Here is a 12,687-nt window from a genome sequence, read left to right on the forward strand (position 1 = left end):
TCTGAAATACTGAAATTAATGGGTTAACTTGAACAACTAGAAATGTTCTGATAGTTGGCTTTGCTAGTTGACTAAACCAGGACTCAGTGGGTAACCTGTATTCAATATTTAGATGAAAAAATTTCCCTAGCATAATATAGAGAAAAGAATCCATAAACCTAGACAGATGGAAATGTTAGCATGGATTTACTATATATGATCCATCACATTTCCTCCCTATTTCTCAAGGGGTCCCAAAAGACATTCATTTTCTTAAGCATTAAAAAAATGCTTTATTTTGGAGAGAACCAAATCATGTAAAATCTCTGTTGTGTCTGTCCTCTGAAGACTAAAGATGATAATGTTGAGAGATACCCCACTGACCCAAGTTCCCTGATTTCAATGGGAAACAAGAACTAAAGAGACAGAGGCCAAATAACAGAGAAAAGATGAGTATACTTTAATGAAACGGGCAGAAGGAAACAATGGCAATCAGACAGAAATCCCTGTTTGGATAGAAATATTTAGTGGTAGTTAAAGAACTATGGTGTTCTTAGGAATGAAATAAGTAGATTTATTAACTAATCTATATATCTATCTAAAAACAACTCTAGGAATCCAAAATGCCACTGAGGTACCATTTGTCAAAGTAGGAATTTATGAAGCTAGATAATATATAGAATTTGGACCTAGATTTGCCTTATAATATGTTCAGATACTCATGGTTATTTCTTCAGCTCTAGAATATATAACTGAAATAGATCAGTAGAATTTTCACATTGACTCCCTGACCCTTGGAGCGAGACACCCCAGAATATTAAAACAAAAGCAACACCCTAATTTCATGGAAATTGACAAAATTATTGTTATCATTAAAACCTTAAAAACACTTTTATCTTTTTTGCCACTGTCCTGCTGTGTGTGGCTGAATATTTCTGGCCATGTCTTCTCACAAGACTTTCAGAATCAAGTGATTCCTGGCCAAGAAACAAAAGCAGAATCATCCCATTCCCCAGTGGATTTGGATGAAAACTGGTAGTAAAATTAGGTACAACTCCAAGAGGAGGCACTGGAGAAGAACCAAGCTGGGTCTATGAGGCATCATATGTCTTGAAATGACATACCTAACTGGCATCACGTATTTAATTAAACTGTGTGAAGATCATGTGTTCTATCCTATCACTCTGTAAATATCCTTCCTACCTGGCCAACAGACATGTTTTATCAGGGAAATGATTTTTCTACTACTATGCCTCTGCACCAATAGGTTGGTTTGGTATTAAATGTGAGAACTTTTAGTGCTAAAAAACGAACAAAAAAAAAACTTTAAAAATATTACAGTGATGAGGGCGCCTGGGTGGCTCAGTGGGTTAAGCCGCTGCCTTCGGCTCAGGTCATGATCTCGGGGTCCTGGGATCGAGTCCCGCATCGGGCTCTCTGCTCAACAGGGAGCCTGCTTCCCTCTCTCTCTCTCTTTCTGCCTGCCTCTCCATCTACTTGTGATCTCTCTCTGTCAAATAAATAAATAAAATCTTAAAAAAAAAAATTACAGTGATGATACCTACCAACTCCCAGTATTCACATAGGTACAAGGGACAGGTGGATGTTGAAGAATAACTATAGATTATGATAGATTTAATTATGTGCTGGTTCTAAGTGCATCTGCTGATCTCTATGTGGAATCTTCAGATCTGATCTAGGTGTGAAGCAAATCAATTCAGAAATTAACTGTGCTATTTCCTCTATACCAATTATAAAGAATTGGAATATAAAGAACCAGAGCAATTTTCTTTTACCAGGAAGGGTCAGCAACATACCTTCATTTTGGGGTTATATCAACTCTCTTGCTCTTTGTAATCTAGTCTTCAAAGACCTTGATCATCTTGACATCCCACAGATATGTTAGTGAACTAAATGATATCTAACTTTTATTTTTTAATTTCTTTAAATATTTTCTTTATTTATTTGAGGAGAGCATGTGTGCATGCAGGAGCGAGGCTGGGGGAAGCAAAGAGGGAGGAAGAATGACAGACAGACTCTGTGCTGAGCTCAGAGCCTGACATGGGGCTAGATCCCAGGATTCTGAGATCATGACCTGAATCTGGCACTTAAGCAACTGAGCCACCCAGGTGACCCTCTGACTAACTTTTAAAATGCAATTGCAGGGGCGCCTGGGTGGCTCAGTGGGTTGGGCCACTGCCTTCGGCTCGGGTCATGATCCCAGGTCCTGGGTTCAAGCCCCGCATCGGGCTTTCTGCTCGGCGGGGAGCCTGCTTCCTCCTCTCTCTCTGCCTGCCTCTCTGCCTACTTGTGATTTCTCTCTGTCAAATAAATAAATAAAATCTTTTAAAAAAAAATAAAAAATAATAAAATGCAATTGCAGATACATTGTATTCTTTGGAGCTGTTGAAATAGCATTCATAATCTATTCTTCAAAGGTATGGTAGAAAGAAAAGCTATACAAGGTAATAAACTGACAACGTTCACTATTTCCTCCATGAAAATTAAGATAATTTTTTTTATCTCTTTACTGGTTACTTTTTGTAAATTATACTTTGTTATAAAATTATTATTTCATTCACTTGTATCTTTTCCTTTTTTAATCACTAGCATGGTCTAAGAGGTTAAGTTTAGTCATCTATTACAGGTTTATTTCTCTATCTTACAGTTTTTGTTTTATGAAATTGAGATATTTGGCTCATAGATATTATATTTTTATTGTGAATGACTCTTTTTAACATTACAGAGTGTTCTTTGTCACAGTTAATGCTTTTTGGCCAGAATTCTGCCTTGACTAATATCTTATGACTCCAGCTTTGCCTTTGTCTTGTATAATTTCCTTTCCTTTTATTTTCAGTCCTTCTAAATTACTTCTTTTAGTTATTTATCATGTATACTATGATACTGTGATTTATAAGAAATATATATTTGGTCTTTGTCCATGGTTTCCGACTCAAAGCTCCTAAAATGCCTAGAATTTCCTGTGATAAGAGTAATAAAGGTGTCTTTTGTTTTGTTAATGAGGTGACTTGGAAAGCCCTTAGGTAACTTAAGGATGGGGAGCTGGTTGCCAGGAGAACCATTCATTTGATCAGAGGGTTGGAACTTTCAGTACCACCGCCCCCCACCCCAATCACCATCTCTGGGGAGGAGAGAGGGGCTGGAGATTGAGTTCATTCACCAATGGCCAATGACTTAATCAATCATGCCTATGTAATGAAGCCTCAGTAAAAAACCAGAAGGAGAGCATTCAGAGAGCTTCCAGGTTGGTGAACACATGGAGATCTGGGAAGAGTGGCACACCTGGAGAGGGCATAGAAGCTCTGAATCCTTTTTCCATATCTTGCCTTTGCAACTCTTTCATCTGCTTATTCCTGGATTATATCCTTTTATAATAAACCAGTGATCTAGTAAGCAAAATGTTTCTCTTTGTTTTGTGAGTTGCTCCAGCAAAGTAATCAAACCCAAGGAGGGGGTTTTTAAAACCTTCAATCTATAGCTGATTGGTCAGAAACACAGGTAGCAACCTGGACTTGCAATTGGCATCTGGCAGGGGTGGATGGGGCAGTCTTGTAGGATGACCCCTTAATCTTTGGGATCTAATGCTATCTCTGGGTAGATAGTGTTGAAATTTAATGACACTGTGTTAAATTGTATGACACTCAACTGGCATTGGAAAATTGCTTGTTCGTGTGGGGAAAGTACACACACACACACACACACACACACACACACACCCCTATACAAACACACATGTTGGAATTGGTGACCAGAATCTTATGTATAGAGAGTGTGTATTTATATATATTTGTATAATGTATTCTGCTTTCTTGAAAATTTTTTCTGAAACTATGTGAGTTATGTTCATTTATATTTATTGATATTTCTGATATTATTTCTATTATATAATTTTATGTTGTTGATCTTTTATAGATTTTTAAAGACACTTAAAATCCTGGTCCCCTTTCTTATTTTTTATGTGTAGTTCTTCTGGTAGCAAAGAAGGTTTTCCCTTTCGTTTTAATCATTGTTTCAAAATTATGACTTTATATGATGTCATTGCTTCCTATGTCTTTTGACATAATTATCCCTACTTTGAATAATTTTATTTCTTCTTCTCTACTTCTTAATTTAAGTTGATAATATTAACTGTAACAATATTTATGTTTATATTTTTAAATACATCTATAATTACATTACTGGTTTTTCAGCTCTGAAGGATTTAACTCCTAGCTAACAGAGCACCTTTGTAATCAGTGATCTTATCTTTCATGTTGTTTCCTCCTCCTTTCCAATTTTAGTTAGCTGTCTCATTTCTACATATATAGGCATTTAACTTTCACATTCTGTTCTGTCACCATAAGCCCCACATTTGTTTGAGTCCTGGTTTTATAGTTACATATGTTCAATACTCAACAAAATAATGTCATGAATTCTTTTGCCACAATTTCCTCAGCTCATCTCTTGGTTTAAATTAATTTTCCAGTGGTTGTTCTCAAGAAAGACTCATGGGAAAATATTCCTTCGTTTTTTACATATTCAAACTTGTTTATCTGAGGTCTTTATACTTGAAGAACATCTTGGTTGAATAAAAAAAATCCTTGGCTCACAATTTCTTCCCCTGAGTATTTTGTAGCTCTTCCCCTCTGTCTGTTGCTGTGGAGAAATCTATGGATGGCTAGATTCTTTTCCCCCTTACAAGTGTCTTGTTCTTTTTATACCACTGCCCAAAAGATTCCTTCTTTATCTTTAGAGTCCAAGTAATTTACTTAGCCATGTCCTAATATTGAGTTTTCTGGTCAGGGTTTTTTCCCCATAAAATGTGTCTTTGCAATGTACAGAATCCAGTGTTGCTTCATTTTGTATTTTAAATCTCAAGAAAGCTTTTTTGAATTATATCTTGAACTTAATTTCTGTTCCTTCGTTTTGACTTTATTTTTCAGATACTGCAGCTATGCATCATTTAGATATCTATTTCTTGCCTTCTAGAATGTCTTTGGTCCTCTTTGCTCAGTAATTTTGAGAAGCTTTTATGTGTATTTTCATGTTTATGAATTATATGTGTCCCCTAATTTTAATGAAGATAGAGAATGTGGGTCTTTTTTTTTATTTAAAAAAAATTGCTGTTAATTTTGAGCAATTTCCAAAGAGAGATGGTGTCTTATGAAACCACGTTTATAAAAGAAAGCCCTCTAAGTATTTAAATTAAAATCAGTAACAATCTATAACCACTGCTATTTAAAGTTTTACTGCAGATCTCAGTACACAGTAAGGAATAAGAAAAAATGTCACAAAGATTGAAAAGGAAAAAATAAATGGTCATTACTCACAAATGTATGACTTTTTACATAGAAAACACAAGCTAGTTTGCTTATAAATTATTAAAATTAATAAAATTTTAAAGGGAGCTAGATAAAATGCAAATAAATATTCAATTTCATGTCTGTGCCACAAAAACAAACAGTACAAAAATGCAATTCAAAAAATTTACAATAGCAACAAAATATCTAAGGTACCTACAAACAAGTCTTAAAAAATATAAAGAAGGCAAAGACCTATATGGAGAAAATCATAAAACTCTATAGAACAACAGTAAAGAGACCTAAGTAAAAGAGAGTCATCTAATCTTAATGGTTAAGACTACTCAATATAAAGAGGTCAAACCTGCCCACATTCAGCCAAAGATTTAATAATTTTAAAATCATAGGCATGGCTGGATCTTATAAGGAGATCAATAAATTAATACTAAAATGCATATGAAGTTCTAAAGAAGAAGAATAAGTGGAAGAGCCTCGCCCTACAAATTATCAAGACATTAGGAATTTACAGTAACAGTACAGTATGATATTGGCATAGGGATAGACAAATATCCAACAGAGAGCCTGGAAACATGCCTATGTATGTAAATCTGTTATATGACAGAGGTTGCATTGCAAAGCTGTGGGAAAATGAGGAACTGTTTAATGAATGGTGCTGATATAATTAATTGTCCATATGGAAAACAAGTCTATTGTACTCCTACTTCAATTCCAGATAGATTAAGATTTACATGTGAAAGTACACCTCTTTCAAAACTCAAAAGATAATACAGAAGATTATCTATATGACTTTAGAATAAGGAATGATGTCCTAAATAAGACACCAAAACTATTAACTGGAAAAGAAAAGATAATAAATATAACCACATTACAATTTCAAAACCCCCATTCATCAAATGACATCATTCGAAGAGTAGAACAATAAGCCACAAAACAGGAGAAGATACTACAACACATTTAGCCAATAAGGGTGTTTTTCCATTAAATCGACAGAAAGAACAATCCATGTAACAACATGGAAAAAACAAATCACAAGACTACCCACAGTGTATAAGCATTTTGGGTAAAGCTCTAAAACAAGCAAAGGAAAACAAATCCTGTTTAGGGTTACATAGGTTTGGGATGCAACTTTTTTTTTTTTTTTCAAGAAAAGGAAAATAAATAAAAAATGCAAATCAGTATATCAGTTACCTCTAAGATGAGGAGATAGAAATGGATAAAAGTGGGAGCATATAGATAAGCAAATTCAATGGTATTGATCATTTTTAAGTTCTTTATTTGGATAATGCTTCCTGGTACTTCTAAGTATTGAAAGAAACCCTAAAGATTTTTTTGTATGCTTTATATCTCAAATATATATTACTTATATTCTTCTTAAAATCAAAATATTTTTGAATTATAATATATGCACAGAACAATGCATAAATCATTAAGTATATAGGTCAATGATTTATCACAAATTGGTCACATCCACGTAACTACCACTCAGATTAAGAAATAGCACCTTATAACCACAAACCAAAAGCCTCTCCCTTCTCATTACCTTTAACTTCCTCCCCCAATAACCAATCTCAAATATTCTTTTGTTTGTATGTAAATGTATATAAAAATATCATGAAGAATGTTAAGCAAGGAGAGCATGTTTCTGCTGAAATCAACTATTTCTAGGAAAATTTTCATTTTCAACCAGGTAAGCAATTTTATATAAAAAAGAAGGAAGAGGACACCTACCCTGCCCACAGATCAAATTACTATACCCTATTAGTCAAAGGGAAGATAAAAGATAATAGTTAAAGTCCCCTAATATTTCCTGAGAAACTACTATCATAGTTTGGTCTCAATTAAATTCTGAGATTAGGTCTAAAGCCTTTCTGCTTGAGAGCTCATCGATGTTTGAACACAACTATACTATGTCTCCAAATCTTTTCTTTTCTGAGGTATCTATGCTCTAATTTCTTTAGCCAGTCTTTATGCAAGTTCCATTTTTATAGAACCTTACCATATGGGTGTTTTCCTTCAGGCATATGGCAATTTGAAAATGCCTGTCTTAAAAACATGATGCCAAGAATTAAATCCAATATATCAGCTGTGCCCATTGCAGAATCCACTGGGACTAATTCCTTCTTGGTATTACATAGTATTAATGTGACATAAACTTACATTAACCATATTTTTTATACCAGCCTTTCTTATATCCATGCTTGGCCTTGTCTTGTCCATCTTTGATAGTCATGTCCTAGTGTTATTGTTTGGGAGACTAATTGACATTGAATCCTAAATGTATATGGTAACTGTTTTCCAATTAAAAAAAAAAAAATCACATGTATTATTTTGTTTTCACAAAGTCACGTGAGAAAGGACAAGGACTTTTATTTCCTTTCAAAAATTAGAGAAACTAAAAATCAGAAACATAGAAACAATTTGCCCCAAATGAGTTTTATTAAGTGGTAGATCCCACTCTTGAGCCAACATATTTTGGCTAGGGTTCTTTTCATGAAAGACACTGTCTTTCTTATGCTAGATTGTTTTAGACTAACTAAACTTATCTTTTAGAAACCCATTAACTATAAAAGACCTAGAGTGGAAAAATGTGTCCAGAGAAGAATACCAAGATCAATCACTTTCATAAGTAAGTGCTAACAATATTAGTAATCCCCAGAACCATGCAGAGAGAATTATAATAGACATTTTGATAGCATAAGTCACACAACACACATGTTATGGCAAATAATTATATCATCTTGGCTTCAATTTAGGAAATTGTCAAAGTTTTCACAACCCTCTTAACTTGTAATGCAACTCACATGCTGATGTTTCTGTCCATTGCAAGAAATACAGCAGGCTGAGATTGGGCAATCTAGGTCAGATTTACTGGCAGAAAGCCTGAAAAGTCATGCAACAGATTCCTCAGAGGCAGTTTTACAAGGAAATTCGGGATGGGAGCAGCACTCTGAAGCGTGTGTAAAGGGCAAGTCTGTGTACATGAAATGTAACAAAGTAGATGTTTCATATATGTCAACTTGGCACCTTTCCCATAGATATACAATGAAAGATGGCAATGATCTGTGTGACTTTACCAGTCATCATGGAACTAAAGGTGATTGGTGGTTGTTCAAATTAAAGAAATTTAACTTGAAAGCTAAATAATACTAATTGAAAAGAAGAATCAAGAGCTAGGATGAAAAATGAATAGAAACTAGGGTGTGCCCTTGGTCAAGTCATTTCCCTATTCTAGAACTTTATTTAGCATCTGTAAATTAACGTGTAAAAAACTCAGCAGAACTTTTTTCAAAGTAAAACCTCAAAGAACATGCCAATATACCAGATAAAACTGATGTAAAGAGAGAATGGAAAACCAATGGAATCCTAAGGTCCAGGAAACAAACAAACAAACAAACAAAAATGAAAATACACTGGAATAGTTCCATATAGAGCTAAGCTCTAAGTTCCAGTAGCACTAAAACATCACACTATCCTCATGAATTGAAAATGAGTCTACATAGTCAGTACTATAGGCATGATATAATTGGGCAAGAAATGGCATAAACAGTCATGGGTTAATATCAGATTTGTACTGAGAAGTGACTTCTGGCCACTGTATATGGTGAAAGAACAAACAACTGGAGACAATTTACAAAATTCCATCTCAGCAAGACTGACCAGAACCTGACCAGCTAAGCAGCCCATCCTGGGAGACTGCCTTCCTTTCCCAGTAGAACTCATATTTTGCAATTCTCTTCTTCCAATTTTTTTTCCTAGTATTATCAGCAAGTCTATAAGCCAGATTTACAAGTTCATAATTTTTTTCTAAAAACCTCAAAAAGGCTAAATAGAGATAAAAACCTATTGGAGGGAGGACAGTCAAGATAGCAGAGGAGTAACAGACTGAGATGATCTCAGGTCGCAGGAGTTCGCTGATAGTTATGAAAACATTCCGAACACCTACAAACCCAAAAGGAGATCGAAGAGAAGAGCAGCAATTCTAGAAATAGAAAATCAATCACTTTCTGAAAGGTAGGACATGTGGAGAAGTGAATCCGAAACCAGGGGAAGATAGAACGTGCGGGGAGGGGCCAGCTCCTGGGAAACAGTGGAGGCAACAGAGCACAAAATCCAATTTTTCAGAAGTCTGCTTCACTGAGGAACATTGCTCCAGAGGCTAAGCTGGGTAGAGCCCTCACAGGGACACTATGGTCTCAGGTCCCACGAGGTCACAGAAGGATCAGGGGTGTCTGAGTGTAGCAGAGCTCACAAGTATCAGAGCAGGGAAGCCAACTACAGAGATGGAGCCAAAGAGTGAGCTCTCAGCCCAGGGTTACCTTAAACCATAATCCGTGGCACAGTGGGGTCCCTGCTCTTTGAGCAGGGATGCCACAAGTGGCAGATGGGGGAGAACCATCTCCCTCTGCCGGAAGAGCTGTGTGGCAGGAATCTGCTGGGTTTGGAGAATCCAAACAGGGTTGTGCCCCAGAGACACAAATGCTCTGTCACAGGCCAGTGAGCTCAGAGCGGGACCAGTGACCAGTGAGACAACAGTGATTGACCACTTTTCTCTGAAGGCACACTGAAGAGTGGGGCCCCAAGCTCTCGGCTTCTCTGAACCAGAGATAGGGAGGCTGCCATTTTCATTCCCATCCTCCAGAGATCTATGAAAAGCGTTCAGGGGAAAAAAAAGTTCCCAAGAGCAAACTGGAGTAGATTACTTAGCCTGGCCCCTGACAAGGGTGGCACAATTTTGCCTCAGGCAAAGACATTTGAGAATCATTACAACAGGCCCCTCCCCCAGAAGATCAGCAAGAACAACCAGCCCAGACCAAACTTATTGATCAAGGAGAATAGTGGAATTCAAGAGGAGGGGAAACCAAAGCATGGAATTCATGGCTTTCTCCCCATAATACTTTAGTCTTGCAAAGTTAATTAAATTTTCTTAATTTTATTTTTTTCTTATTCTAGTTTTTTTAACTTTTCCTCCTCCCTCTTTTAACATTTTTTAACTAGTTGATCTTAACAATAACCTTTCTTTTAAAAAAATCCTTTTAAACCTTCATAATGATAGTCATATTTTTTTAAAGATTTTTATTTATTTATTTGACAGACAGATCACAAGTAGGCAGAGAGGCAGGCAGAGAGAGAGGAGGAAGCAGGCTTCCCACTGAGCAGAGAGCCCAATGCGGGGCTTGATCCCAGGATCCTGGGATCATGACCTGAGCCAAACACAGAGGCTTTAACCCATGAGCCACCCAAGTGTCCCTGATAGTCATATTTTATCCTTCATTGTACCTAACTTTATTTTTTGTGTACATATAGAATGTTTTCTTCTTAAAAAATTGGAATACAATTTCTTCTAATAGATCAAAATATACCCTAAATGTAGCACAGGTCTTTGTTCTAGTGTCCAGCCTGAGCAAATTCTCTCCATGGTCTTTATCTTTCATTTTCCAACTAACTTATCTTATCAATTCCTTTTCAAGAAATTCTTTCTAAATTTTCAAATATACAGTTATATTCCATCCCTTTACTGTGTTTACCCTTATTTTTGTGTATATATAAAAGTTTTTCTTCCTTTCTTTCTTTGTATATATATAAGAGTTTTTCTTCCTTTAAAATTTTGGGAGGTAGTTTCTTCTAAGAGACCAAAATACACCCAAAATCAGGTGGGTGGCTCTGTTCTATTCACTAGTCTAATATCTATATATATAGAGAGAGAGATAGATATATGTATCTCTCTCTCTCTCTCTCTCTCTCTCTATATATATATATATATATATATATATATATATATATATATAATTTTATTTTTTTAAGTTCTTTTTAACCCTTTTCTTCTCCCCCCAATTTGGGGTCTCTTCTGATTTGGTTAGTGTACATTTTTCTGGGGTGTTTGCCACCCTTTTAGTATTTTTTTTTTCTTTTAAGCTTATTTTTATTGTTTTCTATTTCTTTTTTTTTTTTTATAAACATATAATATATTTTTATCCCCAGGGGTACAGGTCTGTGAATCACCAGGTTTACACACTTCACAGCACTCACCATAGCACATACCCTCCCCAGTGTCCATAATCACACCCCCCTCCCAACCCCCCTCCCCCCATCAACCCTCAGTTTGTTTTGTGAGATTAAGAGTCACTTATGGTTTGTCTCCCTCCCAATCCCATCTTGTTTCATTTACTCTTCTCCTACCCCCTTAACCCCCCATGTTGCATCTTCTCTCCCTCATATCAGGGAGATCATATGATAGTTGTCTTTCTCCGATTGACTTATTTCGCTAAGCATGATACCCTCTAGTTCCATCCACGTCGTTGCAAATGGCATGATTTCATTTCTTTTGATGGCTGCATAGTATTCCATTGTGTATATATACCACATCTTCTTTATCCATTCGTCTGTTGATGGACATCTACGTTCTTTCCATAGTTTGGCTATTGTAGACATTGCTGCTATAAACATTCGGGTGCACGTGCCCCTTCGGATCACTACGTTTGTATCTTTAGGGTAAATACCCAGCAGTGCAATTGCTGGGTCATAGGGTAGTTCTATTTTCAACATTTTGAGGAACCTCCATGCTGTTTTCCAGAGTGGTTACACCAGCTTGCATTCCCACCAACAGTATAGGAGGGTTCCCCTTTCTCCGCATCCTCGCCAGCATCTGTCATTTCCTGACTTGTTAATTTTAGCCATTCTGACTGGTGTGAGGTGATATCTCATGGTGGTTTTGATTTGTATTTCCCTGATGCCGAGTGATATGGAGCACTTTTTCATGTGTCTGTTGGCCATCTGGATGTCTTCTTTGCAGAAATGTCTGTTCATGTCCTCTGCCCATTTCTTGATTGGATTATTTGTTCTTTGGGTGTTGAGTTTGCTAAGTTCTTTATAGATTTTGGACACTAGCCCTTTATCTGATATGTCATTTGCAAATATCTTCTCCCATTCTGTCAGTTGTCTTTTGGTTTTGTTCACTGTTTCCTTTGCTGTGCAAAAGCTTTTGATCTTGATAAAATCCCAAAAGTTCATTTTTGCCCTTGCTTCCCTTGCCTTTGGTGATGTTCCTAGGAAGATGTTACTGCGGCTGACGTCGAAGAGGTTGCTGCCTGTGTTCTCCTCGAGGATTTTGATGGATTCCTTTCTCACATTGAGATCCTTCATCCATTTTGAGTCTATTTTTGTGTGTGGTGTAAGGAAATGATCCAATTTCATTTTTCTGCATGTGGCTGTCCAATTTTCCCAACACGATTTATTGAAGAGGCGCCTGTCTTTGTTCCATTGGACATTCTTTCCTGCTTTGTCGAAGATGAGTTGACCATAGAGTTGAGGGTCTATTTCTGGGCTCTCTATTCTGTTCCATTGATCTATGTGTCTGTTTTTGTGCCAGTACTATGCTGTCTTGATGATG

General features: G+C 36.4%; 1 pseudogene; it reads left to right on the forward strand.

Moving 5' to 3' along the window:
• The first annotated feature begins 920 nt into the window (after positions 1-920).
• Positions 921-1,076, forward strand: LOC125105550 (60S ribosomal protein L39-like; annotated as a pseudogene).
• Positions 1,077-12,687: the final 11,611 nt, after the last annotated feature.

Source organism: Lutra lutra, chromosome 7 (genome assembly GCF_902655055.1).
Source record: "Lutra lutra chromosome 7, mLutLut1.2, whole genome shotgun sequence".
NCBI lineage: Eukaryota > Metazoa > Chordata > Mammalia > Carnivora > Mustelidae > Lutra > Lutra lutra.